General features: G+C 39.1%; 1 long non-coding RNA gene across 1 annotated transcript in view; it reads left to right on the forward strand.

Annotated features, from left to right (window-relative positions):
* LOC116693023 (uncharacterized) overlaps positions 1 to 7148 on the forward strand; it is a 33646-nt gene that overhangs the window by 17381 nt on the left and 9117 nt on the right. The window contains exon 4 of the long non-coding RNA XR_004332831.1: positions 6245 to 6250. This is a non-coding gene — a long non-coding RNA (uncharacterized LOC116693023). The remainder of the gene's footprint in view (positions 1 to 6244; positions 6251 to 7148) is intronic.

A 7148-nucleotide genomic window follows, 5' to 3' on the forward strand; every position in this document is an offset into this window, starting at 1 on the left:
ACCCTGCAGAGATCTGAGGAGCAGTTAACCATAGTCCTCATAATTTCACCGGAATTTAAAGTGCCAACACAAAGAAGGTCCAAGGCCACGGATTGCCTAAATGAGTGAAATCCGGTGTAGTTTCTATCGGCAACGGAACAATCCCGGAAGTGGAACGTCAAAAAAATAGACTAAGCCAAGATGGATAGTTTGCAAAGGAGACGTAAGAAGTGTACGAATTCTAAAGAAGTAAGAAGTACACGTGTAAAGTTGGTCGTTCAGGTCAATATGCCCATGTCGTTGCGTGATGGGATTGAGTTTACAATGTTAAGCTTTTTGAATCCACTACTTTGTTTACAAGAGCCTTAAAAGCGTGGAAAAAAAGTGGACCATCATGCAATTAATCGCGATAAAATATTTCTATTAATTGACAGCCGTAGTTAAAATCCATTCACCCATAAACCCCAACATGCCTGTTTGTTAGTCAAACTCTCAAACATGCAACAGACTTGTTTTCTTTTTTCTCTCAATCCTAACGAAAGGAGACACATCTGATCTGAGCTTGAAAACTATCTGCCAACTCTTAAAAACTGATGCAAAGTAGATGAAACTTTGCCTATGCTCTTCTTCAAAGTCTCATTCATCTCTGCCAGTCACCCTTCAGTACTGCGAATTTATTCATCACGCAGGAACAAAGTGCTCCTGATTTGTTCCTGGGACTCAAAACGCAATGATTTTCACTGGGATGCTCTCTCTATAAGATAAAAATGTAAATCCCTGCTTATAGTAGCAAAGTTATCGGCATTAGCATGTTTAGAGAGTAACATTGCCCTTGACAACACTGATAAAAGGTTTGGTGTGCTATATGATATTTGTTTTATCTGAAGCACAAAGACACCTAGTGACAGGAAAAGACCAGTTGTTATGGTTACAAGTTATAAATAGAGCAGCTAGGAGTGTAGGTGACAAGGGAACTGAGAGTTTCAGGATGAAAGACGCAGATGAAATCCACCCCACAATCCCTTGCTGCAGATCTCCTAACTTACAGAGAAACCTCAACGCAGACAGACTTCAAGAAACATCCGCAGACAGAAAGAAACCTGTGCAGCATCCATTAAAGTATGAATGTGAGATCACCTGGAAATTAATCATCATCTGTTTTTATTCCCCGTTGCTGACTGATATCTGACAGAAGCTGTGTGAATGTCTTCTGCAGTTTAAAAGTCTTGAAATAGAGTAGCAGTGAGATATGGATAGTTTCTCCTGTCTACTGAGGCTTGTGTCCCCAGCATCCCTAGTGATTTTTGGCATTTGTGTCATGCACATTGTTCCCTGCCCCAGTGCCCAGCACTGAGGGCCTCCTGATATAGTCCTTAATTAGAAGCAGCTCAAGGATTTAATGAAGAGGCGCTCACTTGATGGGAGCAGCGCTTGAGACATTGCCAGTGGCTCTGACTTCAAAGCTGGAGATATTGCTCTTCTGCAAAGGCAGGGGAAAAGCTGAGACGAGATAACAAGTCATGGCTTTCTTTTGATTTCTGGCATGCCATGGCACTTACTATTTAGGTTTGCAGCCAGCAAGGGCATGCAAAGGGTTGATCAGTGTGGCATTGCGCTACTGGGCAATGAGTATCATGAGCAATAGAGCCCAGTAATGATGCGAGTGGGAGGCAAGATAAGATGTGATGCGTGAATTTCCTCCCACTGCTGATTCCCACTCAGTAACTACCAGGATCACTCCCTATCATCTACTTTAGCGAGCGCTGCCTTCCAGAAACAAACTCTGGAGTTGCTTTTTGATCAACCCAAAAGGCTTAGAAGAGGAACATGTGTCTCAAAGTCGTTTTCAACTCTCTTTGACTGCTGCAGACCTTTAAAAAAATACACTGTTGTTCCTCAGGAAAAATTAAATGAAATTTGTAATGTACGAATGAATATTAATGACAGCTGTCAGGCCATGCCCTATTACTTTTTCTCGTAAGGTAAGTGAGTATTGGTTAGGTGCAATGTTAATCACACAGTACATGGTGTTGTGTTCTGGTCTGTGAGGATTAATGAAGAATATAACATCCTCAGCTGCATCGCTGAAGGGTTTTCCACCCACACATTCATTTTATATTAACTACAGTATATTCCTCTGACTTCATCCTGCTGATAAGATACTTTTTTTACTTTAAGATGCCCTCAAATTGCATTTAGCTGTTTCATAATTCCCTCTTTTACACTTTTACATAAGTTCTTTCACAGGGTATATGTATACACTGTACACTAACTGACCTTTTTGGGAAAGGATTAAAGCAATCGGGCATCTTTTCCCCATATTAGAATTCTGTAGATCTGATAACAAATGTGTGTTCTAAATCTCAAATTTGGAACAAACAAAGAAAATGACAGGAGATTACTTCTCTATTTCATAGTGTTCAAGATAGTATGAGTCACATGGCCATTATTTTTCCCAGAGGTCCCCCAGGTTGTCACCAAAGAAAGACCAAAGAACATTAAAGGAAAAACAAATTCCATTGAAAAAAGATTCTACATCTTCAAACATGGATTTATGCTCCATCCAACATGATTAAGTTCAAAGAATGAAAAGTTGAGGCATACTTTCTTTTTTTTTGTTACTAAAAAAAAAAGTTTTACAGACTCTTTTTGAAATTCAAGACCCCTTTGAGGATCATGCACACCACCTAGTTCTCAGCTGTGGTAACATTAAACGACCAATGCTTTATCCCACAGAGTAGTAGTAGATGTATGATGCAAGATGCATTCATTAACAGCACTTCATTGATGTTTTGTGTGTGCAGACTACATTTTCCTGCCTGATTACTAAACTAGCAAAAGTTTTTTTCCTCTGTGCGGTCACTGTGAATAAGGACATCCAATTATGAAATGAATTAAGACGATTTACCAAGTCATATTAAATGGTTCCATCCCTAATAAGTAATTTTCCCCCACCAATATAAATAGAAGACATTAGGCTTTGCAGGAATAAATGCAATTTCTTGTTTCTCTCCTTTCAGTCATCTTTTAACATGTATTACAATTGCAATGAGGCCTATTTTCACATTTACAACATAACATGTCTAAGACACTGTGTTATGAAGCACATTTACCATGAGGAGCACATTTGTGCTTTCTGGGATCCTGTGTTTGGCTGTGGAACGCCTTCATTCAATCTCAAAGGAGGACAGGAAGTGGCATCTGTATTGCAAGTTGTTTGAGTCAAAGAATGAAATGCATTTCATATTCTTCGGTCCATTGTGTGAGTTCAGCAAGCTTTCCCTTAAAATGTCTGCTGGACATATTCCGTTCAACATGACTGATGAATGTCGATTACAGTGCATGTTTAGATACCAGGCATTTTGATTTTTGATCAGTTTGCCGGGGCACCTTTTAATGCATGACATTTGTATTAAAGCTTATCGCATTCAGCTTCTACTAGTCTAGGCTACAAGGCTACACTTTGAGCTGTTAACATTTTGACAGTCTGCTGCTGAGAGTAAATTAATTGTCAGACAATTTCAATTCATTTGTGGTGTCCAACTGACAGACATAATGAATTCACCTTGAGTTCAAACCAAAACTAACAAAACTTCTTTCATTTATTTTACGTGGTGGTGGGGGGTAGCGCTAGATTTGGCTGCAGGTTGCACAGCTAAAAATATAATAAAAAAAGAGTTTGCATGCATGCATCATCTTGCTAAATTATATTAATATTTTAATCTTGTTATCTCTGGCAGGAGACGCAATTAGTTTGTGGTGATGGAGTGTCACAGCTAAATGAATAAGCAGTTGTCACAGCACACCGCTGAGGACAGGGGGCATTGCTGTGTGAATATAAAGCCCAGTATATCCGCAATTAACTTCTACCCTCCATTCCCCTCCAAAGCCTAAATAACATTTATGTTCCACAGTGTCTATCAGTTGAGCTTGTTCTGCGGGGTTAGGCGTGTTATCAACTCATTAAACTGGCACACACACAGAGTCCTTTATTCTCATTAATCTGCCAGTCTCCCCCAACTCTCACTATCTTCACCTAATGAGTATTTATGACCTAGGACTTTCTGCTGTGATATAAGAAACTACACATGTATTACACTTTATACTTGGGGCATTTCCCAGGATGCTGATGTTTCAAATAATACAGAAACAAAAGTATTTGAGTGGAAAAACAACACTTTTACAGACTAGAGTGACAGATTGATAGAGTATAATTTATTAACAGTATATTCCTAATTCAAAGCTAATGCAAAATCCCAGTGGGTGCTTTTCATCACGATGTAACTCACCACACAACGGGTGTCCAAAATGATGATGTATAAGCCTATCACAATTCATTTGTAGTAGATTTTTCATTTTCCTTTTTTGGTTTTGACACTCCACGTTCACTACATAGAGTTAATTGATCTAAATTAATTTTCTCTGCAGGGTAACAAATCCAAAACTGATCTTATGCTCTCACAGCTGTCCACCTTCTCAACCAAACCAACAAGGAAGTTACATTAGAGATTAACAACACTTGTAATGCTTTTTTAGTCCATAGAAACAAAACTGACCTTCAGATTGCTTACACGATTGCGTGTATACTATGTAGAATAAGGAAAAGTGCAGATTAAAGTCCTGGATGGCCTCCAGTTTCTTTATTTTAAAATTCACAGGGAGAGAAAGGGGAAGGAGGAGAGAGACAGAAAGTCTCTCTGTGGGTGCATGTGTTTGCTCATGTGCTGCTCAAGGACTCATGGAGCTGTTCGCCCATGTAGTTCGTTTAGACAGAACACCTGGCCTTTCAAGCCTGTTGAAACCCAAGCTGCAGTTGATCTGCTGCAGTCTTTTTAAGGTCAAATAATACAAAAACACAATTCTCTATGGCCACGTGTTCCAAATATAGCTATAGATATTGTACAGCACGCATGTTGTGGCTGGATTGTGTTCAAATCATGAGAGTAGTCAGATTTGAATGTGACCACCTGTGTCACCAAGCAACAGCAACAAAAGCCAACAGGTTCTTAGCACATTCTCTCTCTAGATACATAGCATTGTATGATCCACTAATCTCAATAGCAGTATTGATAAGCTTGGACCTTATTGATTTTCGGGTTTTGAGAAATTTGTAAGAGGGTCCTGGGTCTCGAAACCCATCCCTAGACAAAATGTATGACTTTTTTGGTCATGGATTACATGCACTTCCTGTAATACAAAAAAAAAAAAAATCTAAGCAAAGCAAAAATCCCATCAAATAGGGGCCCCTGGGACAAAATTGTATTAGATTGGGGTCTGTGGTTAAATTTGTGTCAGTCTAGGGGGCTTTGGCATGAAATCTAAGGTTGTGAAGTTGATCTAATCTTCACAAATGTCTGTCTCTCTACATTCTGTTACGCATATTTTGTGTTAGGGATGAAGTTGACAGTGAGAAACACATTACGTTGTGCAAAGACATACCATTTCTGTAAAGTGCCTCTGCAGCACAGCTTTATATTTTTGGTTTGCAAAATGCAATTCGATGACATGTAGCATTTAATTCTGAACAATTTCTGGTGCATTTTGTTTTTTACTTTAATAATTGATTTTGACTTGATCAACACTTGTAGAAGAGTATACATTTTCATTTTGGGTTAAGTGATCCGCCATCATTCAGTGTGCCGGGATGTAATTGGATAGTTAATGCTGCTTTAAAATAACCCCGACCTCTTCCCCCTGGTTGTCTCTCTCAGCCTAATGAAATGTCCCTCACAGAAAACCCAGACAGCTTTGGACAATAACAGAGTCCTTACACTGTAGTTAGTCCACAACGTACTCAGACTCTTCACAGTTTTTCAACATATCCCCTTGTCCTTGCATTGTGATTGACTGTGTGTCTAAGAGGGTGTCATTTTGAAATGAAAACAGATGGTTTCCATTCTTTCTACTCCTGCGCTGTTAGACCTGAAGGACATGAGAGGGTAATAATGACTGATCTGCCAAATGCCTGGGACTCTGGCACAGCTGACCTCTACTGGAAAGAAGTTGAATAATAATTGAAATTATTTAGCAGCTAAAGTGAGAGGCTTTAAAGCAATCTAGTTTTAGAATATGACAAGGGCAAATCCTGATGAAATGTGTGTACTGCCCTTAATCCTCTTCAATCATAAACAGCTGTCCTGGGTTATGAATGTGACTGTTGCTTAACCTGCCGATCTGGATTTGGCTCTGTCCACACTAACCTGATCCCTTTGCACCATCTGTCATACTTTTATTACTCTTGTTTTGGAAAGCTAAACAGCATCAGACAGAAGTTTAATTCCTTTTATGAGCCTTAACTTGTTTTATAATTGTGGCTTTAAGCGCACGTCACTGTGCATGCATGCACACACACACACACAAGTCCTACTTGCTACTGTACTTGCTGCCATTGCCATCTGGGTGCTGCTGAATGCAGACACAGTTATCATCACATTTTTTAAGCAAGATACAGAATGTATTCCACTTTCTCCAGCATGAAGGGGATATTGTTTTGCTGTTTGAGCTTATTATTTTGGCATAAGACTGCATTTACATGTGTGAAGGTCAAGGCTGGAATTTACACCATGACGGTCTTCAGTGTATACCCTGAAGACCCTCATGGTGTGAATTTACATGCAGACCTGCTGTATTCATTCCCTTCTCAGACAGCAACAATCTTTCACAATGCATTCTGTTTTCAGTTTCAACTGTTTTACATTCAGATTAAACTATTAAACTAAAAGATTCTCTCTGGAGCTGTGCAATTTACCCAAAGGACTAGCTTTTGTGTTCCCATATTTTCTCTTGTTCCATTTTGACAGTGCTCATTAATACAAGATGCTGTATTCCAGGTTTATCAACTGTAACCAGTGGATAGAGACGGTAAATAAATTAACAAGAATAATAATTTATATTACAGTAATGTGTAACTTCATCATTTTTTTAAATCTTAACTAAAATATTAAAGTTATTTACATCAATCCAATTAACTACATTGAAAAAAAGAGATACCAATTGCCACTTTGCTCGTTTGAAAGCCATGATTCTCTCTCTTTCTCATGGTTGGTCAAAATTCTCAGGGCGGGCAAAGTAGAGAAAGGGGAGGTAACCTTACTCCTTATGACCTCATAAGGAGCCAGATTCCAGATCGGCCCATCTGAGCTTTCATCTTCTCAAAGGCAGAGCAGAAT

Source organism: Etheostoma spectabile, chromosome 1, assembly GCF_008692095.1.
Source record: "Etheostoma spectabile isolate EspeVRDwgs_2016 chromosome 1, UIUC_Espe_1.0, whole genome shotgun sequence".
Taxonomy (NCBI): Eukaryota; Metazoa; Chordata; class Actinopteri; order Perciformes; family Percidae; genus Etheostoma; species Etheostoma spectabile.